General features: G+C 39.1%; 1 protein-coding gene across 30 annotated transcripts in view; it reads left to right on the forward strand.

The window, feature by feature from the left end:
• Nucleotides 1-14038, forward strand: part of SOX5 (SRY-box transcription factor 5) — a 612816-nt gene that overhangs the window by 141716 nt on the left and 457062 nt on the right. For 17 of the 30 annotated variants that reach the window (XM_072923570.1, XM_072923576.1, XM_072923573.1 and 14 more), the window contains one exon: nt 6065-6380. The exons of 2 other annotated variants lie outside the window; for them this stretch is intronic. The gene's annotated coding sequence lies outside the window, so the exon portion shown is untranslated. The remainder of the gene's footprint in view (nt 1-6064; nt 6381-14038) is intronic. 11 more of the 30 variants (XM_072923583.1, XM_072923589.1, XM_072923590.1 and 8 more) reach the window with 1 other exon arrangement.

The following is a 14038-nucleotide window of genomic DNA, read 5'->3' on the forward strand; positions in this document are numbered from 1 at the left end:
TAGGCTTGCTGCTGAATGCTTACATTGACAGGAACATTGCCATTTACTAAAAATAAAATCCTTGGACAGTAACATCATACAAATTTGTGTATGTGGGCTACCTGCTGTATGATATCCCCTGTATGGAAAACACTTGAAGCACATGATTAGTTTTTTCAATTTCTGTTGAACTAAATTATATTTTAGGTTTGATTTGTTGGAGCATTGGGTTTTGAGGTTTTTTGGTGTGGGTTTTTTTTTGTTGTTTGGTTTTTTGTGTTTTGTTTGTTTGTTTTTATGTGGGTTTTTTTTTTGTTTGTTTGTTTTTGTTTATTTTGTGGGTTTTTTTTTTTTTAATGGTTTTTTATAAGACCAGAAGGCAGGTCTACATATTTTAAGTTTGGCTTCTTCATAAACATTTGTAGATTGAGGGGCAGCTTACACTGCTGACTATCCCTCATGCGTTTCCATGTCCCCATCAGAGTTGTGAAAAAGAAAGTTTCTGCCTGAGATGTTGTGTGGAAAGCAAACAGGTTTCCTGGCTGGGTCATGGAAGTGGCCTTAGCATATGCTTGTGCACGTGTTGTTCCTGCATTGCTGAGCTGGGTTCTTTGCCCACGTGTAGTAGTCTGCAAACAATAATAATCACTGTATGAGTCACAGACTGTCCTCTGCAGCACTAAAGCTCCTCTGTAGAAGGGGAAAATTCAAAGGAATCATCAGTTCTCCTAAAGTTGTCAGCTTTGGTTTTCTGTGGTCATGCCAATTTAGTGTCTGGGTCTGATATTTTCCCTTTATCCTGCCTCTTCTGTACAACTCTGACTTGCTGTCAGAATTGAGTAGTCCAAGGATAAGACAAGGGAAAATCAAGCTTTATGTCCCTGGGGTAAAGGAAATTATATGTAGTTCAACTTTCTCAAATGACAGCATTTATTAGGCAGTTACTACAGATGTCTGTATGTAGTTGCAGATAGCTTGGTATTTTCTGAGCACTTCCCCAGTAATAAAATCCCAAATCACTATTTACAGAAGATGTTGAAGCTTTTTTTTCAGTGATTCCTTCAGATGTAGCATTTCTTTAAAGATCTTTAATGGAAATTTGCAGAAAAAAAAAAAAAAAAAGCTAAGTCATGGATCCACTATGAATTTTTGCAGTCATCCTTTTGCCTCCTTTGCCTGCCAGTGTGGATCCAGCTTAAAACCATGTGTACATTTTAGGCGCTTCCATGTGGGTTCCACTGTTCCAGTGCAGAGAGTACCTTAGCCATGTCTCTATCAAAAAGAAATAAAACAGAGTTGTAGATAGAGAGTGGGAAGAAAAGAGAGAGAGTCCTTTCCATGTATTTATGTATTTCTTTGCATGATTTTTGTTAGGCTTTTTTTTTACTTAGTTTTATTTTTTTGGGCAAGTTTCTGGCCATTTACCTTTGCATTTGCATTTCCTATTGATTAGCAATTTTTAAACTGTTTATTGTGCTCTTTTGTTTGGCTGTTCAAGAGCTAAAACAAAAGCCACCAGGCCCTGTGAGGGACACATTTGCATGCGGCGAGCGTTGCCCGAGGAAAAAGTAATTGCTAATGCATATTTATGTGGCACAAATTTGCCATTTGTTTATGCATAAAATTATCAATAGTGCAGGGCGGCCCAGCCGTAGAAAATGGTGACCTTTTTAGCTTAATAAAGAGAAATCAGCTGTTATTGTGAAGAGATCAGCCATTTATTCTGTGTTGAGGGACACTGTCGGGAAAATGTAGATTGGTGCTGGCAATATCATTAAATGGAAGGCCAGTGACCCTTTCGGTATAGTCTATTATACTTTATCTAATAGGGGATAAATGACTCTGCTTGGCAAATAGATTAAAAAAAATATAGAGAGAAAAAAAAGGAAAAAAGAAAGGGAAAAAAAAACCCAACAAAAAAAAGCAATAAAACCTACTGACTTGTCTCTTGCAGCCCAGCCACAGGAACAGCAAGGTACTGAGGAGGTAGTCTTGTACAAGCCACCTGGTATTTTTCTAGCACAAAAATTATTTGAAAAACAACAAAACAACAACCAAAAAAACCCAACCCTAAAACAACTCCCAAGCCCACTCTGTTTAGACTAGTTTGGACTGATTTGGAGTGCGAAAAACATCCAGAGCCAGTCTGTGATTCTTTCTAGGGCATGTCAAAACCAGCATTCTGAAGGGCCATAATGTGGATTGGATTTTTGGCTTGTGAAATGAGAACTCAGCATTTGAAATTAGGAGGTATGGTCTCTTCTGAAGACAACGGTATTCAACAATATTCAAAAATATTTATGCTTTTTTCTTTTATGCATTGCATTTTTTTAAGAGCGGAGAAGAATTTGCTAGATTCGGAAGATCTGCAGGAATTGCAGCAACACAGTTTTCTTTATAACAGTTGACTCATTCAGCTCAACCTTTAATAGGCAGATTTAAGACTTGAAGAGTTAAAAACTAACAGCTCTAAGCCTCAAGGAGTTCTTGTGAAAATGAAAGTGTATGCACAAAACCTCATGTTTCCCTGTTTCTCTCATTCTCTGTAATGCACAACTGAATGAGTTTTAACCACCAGGTGAAATGTGGTGAGCTGCGAGTCACAGTTGCTGTAAAATATTGCATTTTCTGTACAAAACGTGTGCTGGGCTTGGGGTCTGATGTTTAAATATTTTTTTAATCCCTGAGAAATATTCAGCAGATAATGGCTAGAGTAATTTTGGGGCTTTACTCTCTTTGCTTCCTAAAATATACCCCAAAGTAATGTCATCATCACAGAAAAGTCACCACAATGTTCGTCACTGCGTGTCGTCTTCCTGGTGGCCTCAGTAAAAAACAGGACAGGAATAATGGAACTTGCAGATAGTGAAAGATTTTCAGGCAAGGCTGTGTGGTGATGATTGTGGGGAGGTTGTGGTCAGAGACAGGACTTTGGTCTACTCAAGGCTGTTGCTGTGATTTCACCCCTATTAAAATTTGGGCAACATTTAAATAAAATTACTTTAGTCAAATATAATACAATACATAAAATTGATTCCAGGAAATATTATATATTATATCATGTATCACTTTCTCTAATGTTGTAAAAGTCTTTGTAAGGGTGTGTGCTACAGTTCAAGGTTTTTATACCTAAAATTTTCTTTGTTAGGATTTTTTGGAAAATGTTAGTTTCATTCCTGTACATGGAGCTGTTGCCTGCTTCTGGAATGGTGCACTCGCAGTCCTCCCAAATAATGATTCCCAGCAATGTTGCTGTAGAAACAAAAATATTGTAGGACTAGTGATGGAATTAGAGAGAGAGTCAAAGAAATAGTTTAAAAGCAGAATTTTTCTTAGGTCCATCCTATGGAAACTGCAGTAAATAGGAAAATTAATTTAATTGCAGAGCAGGATCTAGGTTACTTCACATGGCGCCAGGCCCTTTTGGTACTGGTTCTGTCTCTCCACTCAAGGCTGTAGCTAAGAACCATAATTTCAGCAGTCTCTGTTCATGTTTGGTGATTGCTTCATTGCATTGTTCATAAACAGTTGATTTAGGTGGGTTTTTATCTTTAAAAACACATTTTTATTTTTACTTCAACTAATTAACCAAAGTTTGCTTAGTCCAAGTAAATCTGATTTTTTTCAAAGGGTCTTTTTTCATACAAATATTTCCAGCTCTGCTCCTGAAAAAAAAAAAATCATCTTATTCCCATCAAAGCCCGTAGACACTTGTTAGCCTGAGTTTTGCTTTGTCTTTTCCAACAGTCATAAAGCAACCCTTTTGAAGCTGCTTGACACCAGCTAGAAAGATGTATTTAGATAAAATTACCAAGAAGAAAATGCTTAAGTCTTTATGGGAAGAAACTAGGGATCACAGTGCTGTAAACTAACCCAAATAAAACTGAGATTCAAATTCAGGTGGTGGTGGTGGTTCTTGTTAATGTTACTGTTTCGGTTTTTTTTTTTTTTTTTGGTTGGTTGGGGTTTTTTTGTTTTGTTTTGGTTTTTTTTGTTTGTTTTTTTGTTGTTTTTTTTTTTTTTTTGTAGCTATGCCTGCCCAGGTTGTGGAAGATAACTGCTAAGTACAGAGAAATTAGAAAGAAAAACCTCTTCAAAAACCTAGAAATATTTATGGTCATGGAAAATCATAAGTTTTGTAAAGAGTTTCTGAAGGGAGGAGGCAGAACAAGGACACTCAAGTATCACTGGTCAAAGTTGGTGGCAGCAAACAAGAGAATGAGCAAAATAAGTGTAACTTTTTCCTTGTATTCTGCTCATATGAGGAGGTCAGGGATTTTTTTCAGGTTCCAGGTTGCTGGGAAAGGCTAAAAACATAATGGGGAATATTCTGTAAATAAATGTTACTGTGATCTGTTTTGTCCTGGGGTTTCATCCTAATTAGGAGTGAATTGAGTGGGACTTGTTCTTTTCTCAGCTTGTGGACTATGTCTGCTATACTGATAATGTGTGGGTCAGGGAAGGAAGATAAAAGACTGGTTTTATATGATGATATTTAGTTAATGAATGGCTATTTTGATAACCAAGTGAAAAGAGATAAGCAATTGTTATATTTTAGTTCTTTGTGATGCTGGTAAACAGGTAGTCTAATAGGTCCCACAAAACTTGACTTATCCTTGTAGGAGAAAATTTTGATAACTTATCTTCATTGAGGAATGACTTCCCCCCCCCTCTTTCTTCAGCACAGATTTTAGAGATAGTTATCTTTCTGAGAGCAGAAATTCATGACTGAGAAAATTTCTGTACAAAATATACAGAGGACACAAGTCTGTTTGTTCATCTGATTGCTCAAAAATAAAAAAAATATAGGAAACTGAGGTTTGTCTTCACAAAGTTTGCCTGCATGCAGAGCTCATTAGGAAATCAGGAATGGTGCTCATTTGAACCTTCATGTACCAGCCTGATCTTGGTTGTGTCTTATATACTGCTGCTTTTCCTGGAGCTCTCTGAGCTGTAGGGCTGGAAAAGTAATTCTGTCAAGTTAAACCAGTAGGAAAAAGCTCCTGGGTTTATATATTAAGGATGTTGATTTCAGAATTTGGTCGTGTGTGTGTTTTGTAGTTGAAAAATAAAAGAAATTCCTGTTTGTATTCATAATATATTTCATACTACAAATTGTTTTGGTTAGACTAGCTTGATAGTAATACACTGTAATAAAACTTAGGGATGCCAAACCTGGCAAGAAGGACAACCACTCCACATCTGAGATGAGCTTTGGCCTGTGTGAGCACAGCGTATCGCGTCACAAGCTCAGACTTGAGTATGCGCATTCCTGTTATTCATCCTACATGTGCACACCTTGTGTCACTTTCGGATGCATTTCCTCTATCTCTGCTGAAGGTTTGGGGTAACCCAGCAGCAACCACAACTGCAGGAGGTGCCCAGAGAGAGATCTGAGTTGGCTGATGCTCCTGAGCTGTGGAGGTTCAGGTGGAGTTTGGGAAGTCGCTGAGTGCGAGTCCCTGAAGCCCTGGGTTGTGCTTGGGGAGATGTCACTCTGTCTCTGCAGGAAGATCAGGTGCAAGTCAGGAACCTCAGGGCCGTGTCTAAGTCATGGAGAGGAACCTCAGGGCAGTGTCTAAGTCATGGAGTAAGTGTGTGAGCAGCCCACCTACTCACAGAGTGGCAGCTGAAAGCAGAAGCAAGTGCAGAGGACTCCTTGCTCCCAGCACTGTACTGGTACTGCTCACTGTGCAAGTATGTCAGGCTGGAAGTGCAAAAGCACACACTGTAGTTGAGCTGCTTAAACACTCCAGAGAAACAGGAATATGGAGTCACATCTTTCTCCTAGTTCAATCTTTGTATTGATTTATCATTATAAGAGGTGCTTCTTTAGTTCTAATAATGTCTTTTTTTTTTCTTTTTTTTGCTATTAAGTATTTTTATGGCAGCTTTTCCACGTGGTATATGTTGGGTCACACATTAATTTACACCAGCTGCAGTTCTGCAAAAAAGAGTTCATGAACTAAATGAAAAGTAATGGGGAGGGGGATGTCTAGCAGAGCCCAGACTTTTGTTTCATGTTTTGGATGTATTTTCTTTTTAAAATAAAATTGTTGATACGCATTTGCTTTTATTTTTCTAGCCTTCCTCTTGCTGATGACCGGGCTCCTGTTTGATCCTGTTTACAAAGCTTTCGAAGATCGAGAATAACCCCACTCCTTTGCATTGGGTAGGAAAACAAAGCCATTGGAAGACAGTGCAATTATTCTGGAGGGCTGGCAGTAAGGAAGAGTGTGGTACAAGGAAGAGCTTGTGGAGCAAAAGGAGAAGGTTACTAGGTTACCACAAAAGACATTAGTGTACTCAGTTTTTCTCACCCACTCTTCGACTGGAGAGGAGGGGGAAGAGTGGGCATGTGAGCCAGTAAATAAGCATCCTCCAGGGTGTGTATTCCCAGTGTAAGTATTTGAAGTTTGTCCGTACTTTCTGCTACTCATTCAAACTACTTTGCAGTTGTGTTTCAACCTATTCAAAGCATACAATAAGTATGGAAAAGTTTTGGGGTTGGATTGTTGTTTTGTTGTTTTTGTTGGTTTTGTTTGTTTTTGTTGGGTTTTTTGTTTTTGTGGATATATGTGCAATATTTCTGCTGTGTAAATATCTATATCTCAAGTACTAAATTTTTACAGATATAGTGTTTCTTGTCATTAGGGAGACTGAATGGGGGAGAATCTGGTTAAATGCTGTTGGCCTGGCAGGAGACTCAGTTGCAGATAATCCCATCAGTTATTTTGTTTTGTTGATCCTGATGCCAAAATGATTTTTGCTTTCATATATTCTTTATATACATTTGTAGCTCTGTAGACTTGTCATATAGTTATGTAGTTTCCTAAACTTCAGCACTTTTCCTGTTAGACAGACAAATTCCTGAGGGCCTGTTATAATCTTGCTTTTTGTGGGAATCAGGGACAAGCTGCCTTCCCAAGACCTTTCACATGTAATAAGACATAACTAGCAAGCAGAGGGGCTTCAGAGGGGGTTGCACCAAGAGGGGGAATTACTTCATTACCTGTCTTTCTAACTGAAGATTCTTGTCAATAATGCTTATTTGCTAAACTTATGAAATGTGCTTGCCCTATGTCACAGAGTGCATTTTTGACACATTTTTGGCATGTATTTTAGGGTTGTTGTGCACCTGGAGGGACCCTTTATCAAAAGTGGTAGCTGCATTTTGTCACCTCACTCGGTTTGGCTGTTGATTTGGGGGGTTGAAGAGACAACAGTCCTGAAGTAGTTTTTGTGCTTAGTCTGATTTCCATGAAGAGTAAATGCTTGCAGAATTAGGGTTTCAAATACAAGCACTTACTTTAGGTAGCCTTGTTTTTACTCTTGTTATTGAGGGTATCAGGGAGTGGAGTTGAGGTTGGTATTCTGGAGTGTGATGGGTTTGCCATGGGTTAGGTGTCAAATGTCTTTGACCAGGTTGCTCTCCAGGTGTTTCTTGTTCCAGGAGTGGCAGCTGCTAAAACATAGAGATTAGAAATGCAGCTGTGGTGACAGGTGACACATCCAGTTTTCCTGTGTGGAAATGAGGAGAAGGTGTGGATGAGCTGTGCAACTGAGATTTTAGGCCAGAGACTAAGCTAAAACCCAGAGACAGCCTGCTTGATTTCAGTATGGTTTTGTCAATCTGCAGAGGGCTATTCTACTGTTGATTTACAGAATTAAAAAAAAAAAATCTAATTAAATTTGAATGCAGTATTATGTGAATGATTGATAATATAATGGTGTAAATCGATGTTTTTCTGCTTGGTGGTGAAGCCTTAGACAGGCATCTGAGATGACAGTCTAAGTCATGGTATTTTAACATGATTGATTCAGATATGGAGAAGTTGTACGATTCACTTATATCTTTCTAAATGCCAGAAGTCAGTTGTGACATTCTCATCTTTTCCTCTTCTAAATAAGCTTATCAAAGAAGAAATCACTGATTTGCCAGGCAGTGCTTAATAATCAAGGAAGTGAAACTTCTATTTTACAGAGAGGGAAAAAAAAGAGAAATCTTTTGCTGAGTTGCTGAATGATGTTTAAGTAATAAAAGCTTGCTATGTACTGAGCAACTAATTTTTTAAAATTATTTTTATTCTTTAAGGCCTCAAATCTGAGAGGGGTCACTAGCCTTTGAGAATTGAGCCACTTTGTTGATAAGTCTGTCCTCTAAATTGGACAGCATTAATTACAACTTCATGTTGCAGATTCTTACTTTTAATGTGGGCGGTGTTATCAACAAAAATGTCTAATGAATTCGAAGCTGATTTTAAAAGGTCTGCCACCTGTAGATAAAAATGTACATTACTGCACATGGTAGTCATCAAGATCAAAGGCTGTGGTATGATCCATTGACCTTTTGAAATCAAAACACTTCTTATAAAGAAACAAAGGCACTGATTTTTCTATCTATGTTAATAGAGGACATGTCTGTATATTCAGCTGTATTGATACACTTTCAAATAGCTACAGGAGAAAAGATACTTCCAATTATGATAGACCCAAATTTCCTATCATTTCCTCTGTAGACTTACAAAGCTCTTGCTATTTTTGTATGTGTTGAGCAACTCTTTTTTTTTTTTTTTTTTTTAAATCTAATGATATAGATTGCTCAAAGTATTCAGGTGTCTGAGACTGCAGCAAAGCATCTCTGAACCACCCTACAAAAATAAACTAGTTCTGTGTGTGCAGGATGGAGAAACAAGTATACAGGAGCAGACTTCAGCTTCAGGCTATTTTCAGGGGCATTTGCAATAGGGGAGGGGAGAAACAGCCCAGAAGCTATCATTGTGAAAATTATGAAAGCACTTTGATGGTCCTTTTTGAAGTCACTTCACTAAACCAAAGGGGCCAAAGCAAAAGCCTGAAAGGCAACTTGTAGTTGGCTTTTAACAGCCTCAGCCCCTCGCTGCTGTCTGCAGTGGAGAGCAAGTGCCTGTACACACAGAAATGCTGAGAAAGACTAAAGGGAAATACTAGACACTAAGGAAGGATTTTCTGTTTTCATGTGAGTACTTGGAAGCCCAAGCAAGTGAAGAAGCAGCAATTTTAGCTAAGCTAATGTAATAGAAGGCCATCGCACCCAAACTGTCTCAGCAGAACTTCCTGCATAATTAGATTGTAAATCTTCTCAACTGAGGAAGTTTTGCCCAGGGTCAGATTTGTCTAAGTAATAATCCATTCTACATAAATTAGAAGATTTGAACTGCTGGGATACGTTATTACATTAGTTTGGGGGTTTTATTCTTAATATAACTAAGGAGAACAAATGCAACAATTCTTTTTCTTTTCTTTTAATTACCTTATGTCTCTTTAGCTTTTCTTTACCTCAGAAGGCCTTTTCTGTAGGTTTAGGGGTTTTTCCTGAGCAGTAATGATGAACTTGTTATATAGGCAAATTAATAAATTTTTAATACACTTCAGAAAGTGATGCCGCATAATCCTTTGGCCAAGTGATATCTCTTCTTCAGTGAAGAATTTACTCAGAGATGCTGCTGCTCTTTTTGTGCTGTTGAAGATTTATCTTCCACTGTGACCTCCTTTTTCAGCAAAGAATAGAAATTAATCTCTGGGGTAAAATTAATGGGTGAAAAATTACTAATAACTAGTTTTAAACAGGTAGGGGTTTAAGTTAATAGTTCAATTATTTTCTTTGACAAAAGGAAGTTTATGGGTACTTCACATGTATATACAGCTATATGCAAAAGTGATGGGGTAAATCCTGATGTTCTTATTCAGGCCCAAATTGCCTTGGAAATTTTAGTATTTGATCTGCTTGAAGAAAACCATGTTTGCAGTACAGCACAGATGAATCAATATGGTTTGAACTCATCATTTTGTGTTTGGGGGTGCTGCTTTTTTGGTGGTTTTCGGTGTTGGTACATTTGACTTTCATTATAAAATGGAGAAGTAGCCAACTGATCAGGATAGTCTTTTGGAAATAAAACATCTTTGGGGCTGAATTCTCTTCTTACTGAAAAGTCCTGTGATACATAATGGTGTCATGGTTTGACGCTGGCACAATGCCAGCGCCCCATGAAAATGCAACCTACCAATCAAATGCTGTGACATGTGATCAAGAACAGAGCAAAGCAGGCCAAACTTAATAACAAAGGAAAGACTTTATTACACTACTACTAATAATATAAAGGGGAAGAAAAAGAAAAAAAAACACACAATCTTCAAAATGAAAACCTTCCAAAACATTCCTCCTCCCACTACCCAACTCCACCAAACCACAACGAGACCCATTTAGATCCTTAATCCAGTTTTCACCCTTCAATATAATCAATACTGAGTCCATCGGGGAAGAGAGGAGTCCCCTTGCACCACAGACCCCCAGGAAACACAGCTGCCACCTCTTGTGTTTCCATGTCACACGTGGCACTGCCCAGACACACCGGGCCGTGTGACACTCTCCTCTCCATGTCACAGTGCTCTCCCCACCGTGCATGGACAAAGACTGCTTATAGGGCCCCTTTAAGGATGCTCTGCCAAGGACCACCAGGAACAACAGTCCAGTGTCGCATTTCGGGACTAGAGTCCCCCCCATTTTCCCCTGGGGCCAAGGATCCAAGGACAGAGATCTCCTTCTCTTCTTCTCTGAAGACGGAGGGCATCCTCACACCCTCCTCAGCTCTTTCTGTCCATTCCTGAACTGGTAGTTGCTGAAGAAGGTCTCTTGGCTCACCAGTGCATCCCCCTAAAATGCAGTCTCTCTTGAAAGAAGGAGTGGTTCAGTCTATGGTAAACAAGCAGAGTCCAGCCAAAAGCCACTCCATCATCTCCCCCCAACCTTCTTCTCTGAACATCTGAGGTTTCAGACTGTCTCTCTTTCCTTCAAATTGAGGAGGAGTAATATTTCATAAAGCCTTCATTTCACAGGAAAGGGTTAAAATTCCCGGACTTCCTGGACGGCTGATATCTCAGCCCAGGACTCTGTCTCCTGTCTCCCACGCTGGGCATCTTCCCCCCCACTTCTCCTTCTCCTCTGCCGGCAAACTCCTAGGTGTCTGCTGGCTCTCTTTCTCTTTTCCCTCTAGCTTAGGGGAGGGGGAACAAAAACATCCCAGATGTTCTCCACCCTTCCATCCGCAGGAGCTGGCCCAGCTCGATTCCGATCCTTCACCCTCTGGCCTACCTCTGCAGGCCGCATGGCTCCCCTCCCCCACCCAGCCCGGGCTGGGGGGGGGAGGTCCGTACCTTGCGATGACCGGAACCAAAGAAAGACGAGTCCTCCTGGGAATTCTGCTTTTAACCCCTCTGTGTTCTCAGAGGTGTGTCCGCCTTCAATTGGTCACCCCAAGTGTCAGTATCCAAACCTGACCCCTGACTGGATGGACCTCTTCCTTCCAAAAAAAAAATTCTCTTCCCGTGTCAAACCATGACAAATGGTAATTTATCTTTTTTAAGACAAGAAGGAAATTATCTGGGATGAGAGGTATTGCACTGGAAGCCAGAGCCTAAGCCCTTATTTTTTTACTTCTGCTTAAAATTTAAACTTGCTCTCATTGCTGTTATTATAATCCTTATAAAATTAAATCTACATATTTAAAAATTCCAAAATTTCCATTATTATTGGAATGTGCAAGTGGCTGTGTTTCCCCTTTATTTTGTTTTCTTTTCCTCAGGAGCATTAGATATAAAGAAAATCAGAAATCAGACCTCAAGACTACTTTTGAGGCAGAAATAATCCAACCATTATTTCTGGTGTAGAAGGTTTGTGAATAGCATCATTTGCCTAGAAGCTGTTTTCCAACCTAATAACTCCTGGAATAACGACTTAAAACTGTTTCCAAGAGGATTAAGGCCCATATAACTATTAGGAAGTATAAGTTTCTGAAAAAGCTTTTTTCTGATTGCTGAAGAGGTGAGTTCTGATTTAGGTTAAAGCTGCTTTCTTAGGAGAATCAGTTTCAATCTCTCTGAAGTCAAAATTGTTGAAGTAATCATCTAGAGAAGGATTGTATGAGGGTTTTTTTTCCCTTTCTTTATATATGTAATATATATGTGTATATACACATATTACTTATTGCCATAATAACCTGAAAGATGGTCATTTAAAAGGTTTTTTAATCCATTTGGGAGGGGCTTTTTTAATCTTCTGCTCTAGTTTGCCTTGAGCAAAAGCTGTTCAAAATGGGCTGAGAGTGCAGCTGAACACTTGGCTTGTTGGTTAATCATCACTTGAACACTCTTCATTGGAAAGACTGTGGAACAGAACTTATTATCCATAATGATATTGTGGTTTTAGGGTTGTGCGCCTGTTGGATGTTCTGTGCTCCTGTTAATTACTTTTTCAGCCAGTGTGCCCTGTAAAGGGGAGAGAGGAGAAAACATGGGCTGGGATAATTTGGGAATACCCCATGTACAGGGGTCAGGCATTATGCATTAGGGGAATGCATGGATTTGCAGCTGAATCCGTTTGATAAAGAGCTGCTTGCTGAGTTGTACTTTTTAATTGGCAAAACTTCCCAACTGTGCCTCAAAATGTACTGGTTACAGAAGTTCACCACAAAAAGCACGTGAATTCACACTGGAATAGCTGTTAGCCACCTATTGTTTCCTTGAATTAACCAGAGCTACAGCCAGAGCTTCCGGCTAAATCACAGAAATGTCTCAGCAGATCACACTAAAACCTGAAATCATCAGTGGGTTCAGCCAGCTTCATCCTAGGGTGCCTTCTTTGCCAGCACTTGGGATTGGTTTACATCTGTCCCAAGAGCACATTCGTGTAAGAAGGTGAAATGAACATCTGGTATTAGCAAAGGAAAATAGAATTGCTTTATTTGCCTGTGGAATTAGTATCACTGGCCATTCAGAAATCTGTAACAATATGCGTGTGCTGTATTCATGTTGACCTTTAGGGAAATGTAACCTTGTGAGCAATTTACAGGTGATTTAGCAGAGTTTCTCAGTCTAACAAGGTAACAATGAGATTTGGCTGTTGAATCTTGTTATACAAGGCAGAGCCAGTTTTGTGGGACACTGAAATCCATCTTTAAAAAAATGCAGAAGGAATAAATCAGTGGAGGTACTTAGCATGCAGCTGAACTGGGCCCTGTTTTGAAAAAATTGCTCTAATTTTTACAGTGGTTGACTGCAGCCACAATAGAGAAAAGTGCATAAGTGTTTTCTGATTAGGTCTGTGGCCAAATTCTTATTTCTGATGCAGGGTGCACAGTGCCAAAAATCTGATGCATATGCTTATGAAATATTTTTCTTGTTCTATATGTACTATAAATACATTCCACATGGCTTTATACAAAGCTCTCTGTTATTTCAGTAAGTCACAAGCTACTAAGCCAGATCCAAAGTAGCTGAAGCTCTGAATAAGATTCTTTAACATTTTATGACTTTGAAATGCTGGTTTAGAGTATATTTGCTTCATTAATTTGTGTCTTTGATCTCAGTTGGGTAAGCATTGAAAATAGGCAAAATTTAATGGGGAAAAAAACCCTTTTCACAAAGGTATCTTGTTGCCCTTAAGTTAACAGACTGAAGAAAGTTCCTTTTCATTTTCAGTAGTCTAGATTCTAATTTTGAACCAAGAATATGTAGTCTTACTTAAAAATATATAATTCAAGGAATACTGCTGCTGAAGATCATCTTTGGTGTGACCAGGTTTGGCAAAATTGCTTGCCAAAGAGTCAATCGAAGTCTCTCCTGGACTTTTTAGAAGAGAAAAAAATTTCTGTGCTCCCTCTACTCCCAGCTGTGGGACTGGAGGAGTAGCTGTGTAGTGTGGTCTTCCCTAGCCCCAGAAAGGTCTGTCTGTCCAGTGGCCCAGGAGCTCCTTGGAGTGTTCCCAAGTGACAGGAAAATTAAGGATGGCTACTGCCTTGCTGGCTTCTCTTTTTTTATATTAAAACTTGAATTCCAGCATTACAATTAAAAAGATGAGGAGAGAGAGTGGATGAACTGCAGAGAGAGAGTTTGGTAAACCTAAGCAGAAAACTGAGTTGAGCTGCAGAGATATTTTTATTGTTGCAGCAACAGGTTGCTCTAGTTCCTCCTTGATTTTGGGGTTTTTTTTCAAGGACCATTTATATAGTCAGGCACCAGAGCA

The sequence above is a fragment of the Taeniopygia guttata genome, chromosome 1A, assembly GCF_048771995.1.
Source record: "Taeniopygia guttata chromosome 1A, bTaeGut7.mat, whole genome shotgun sequence".
Classification (NCBI taxonomy): domain Eukaryota; kingdom Metazoa; phylum Chordata; class Aves; order Passeriformes; family Estrildidae; genus Taeniopygia; species Taeniopygia guttata.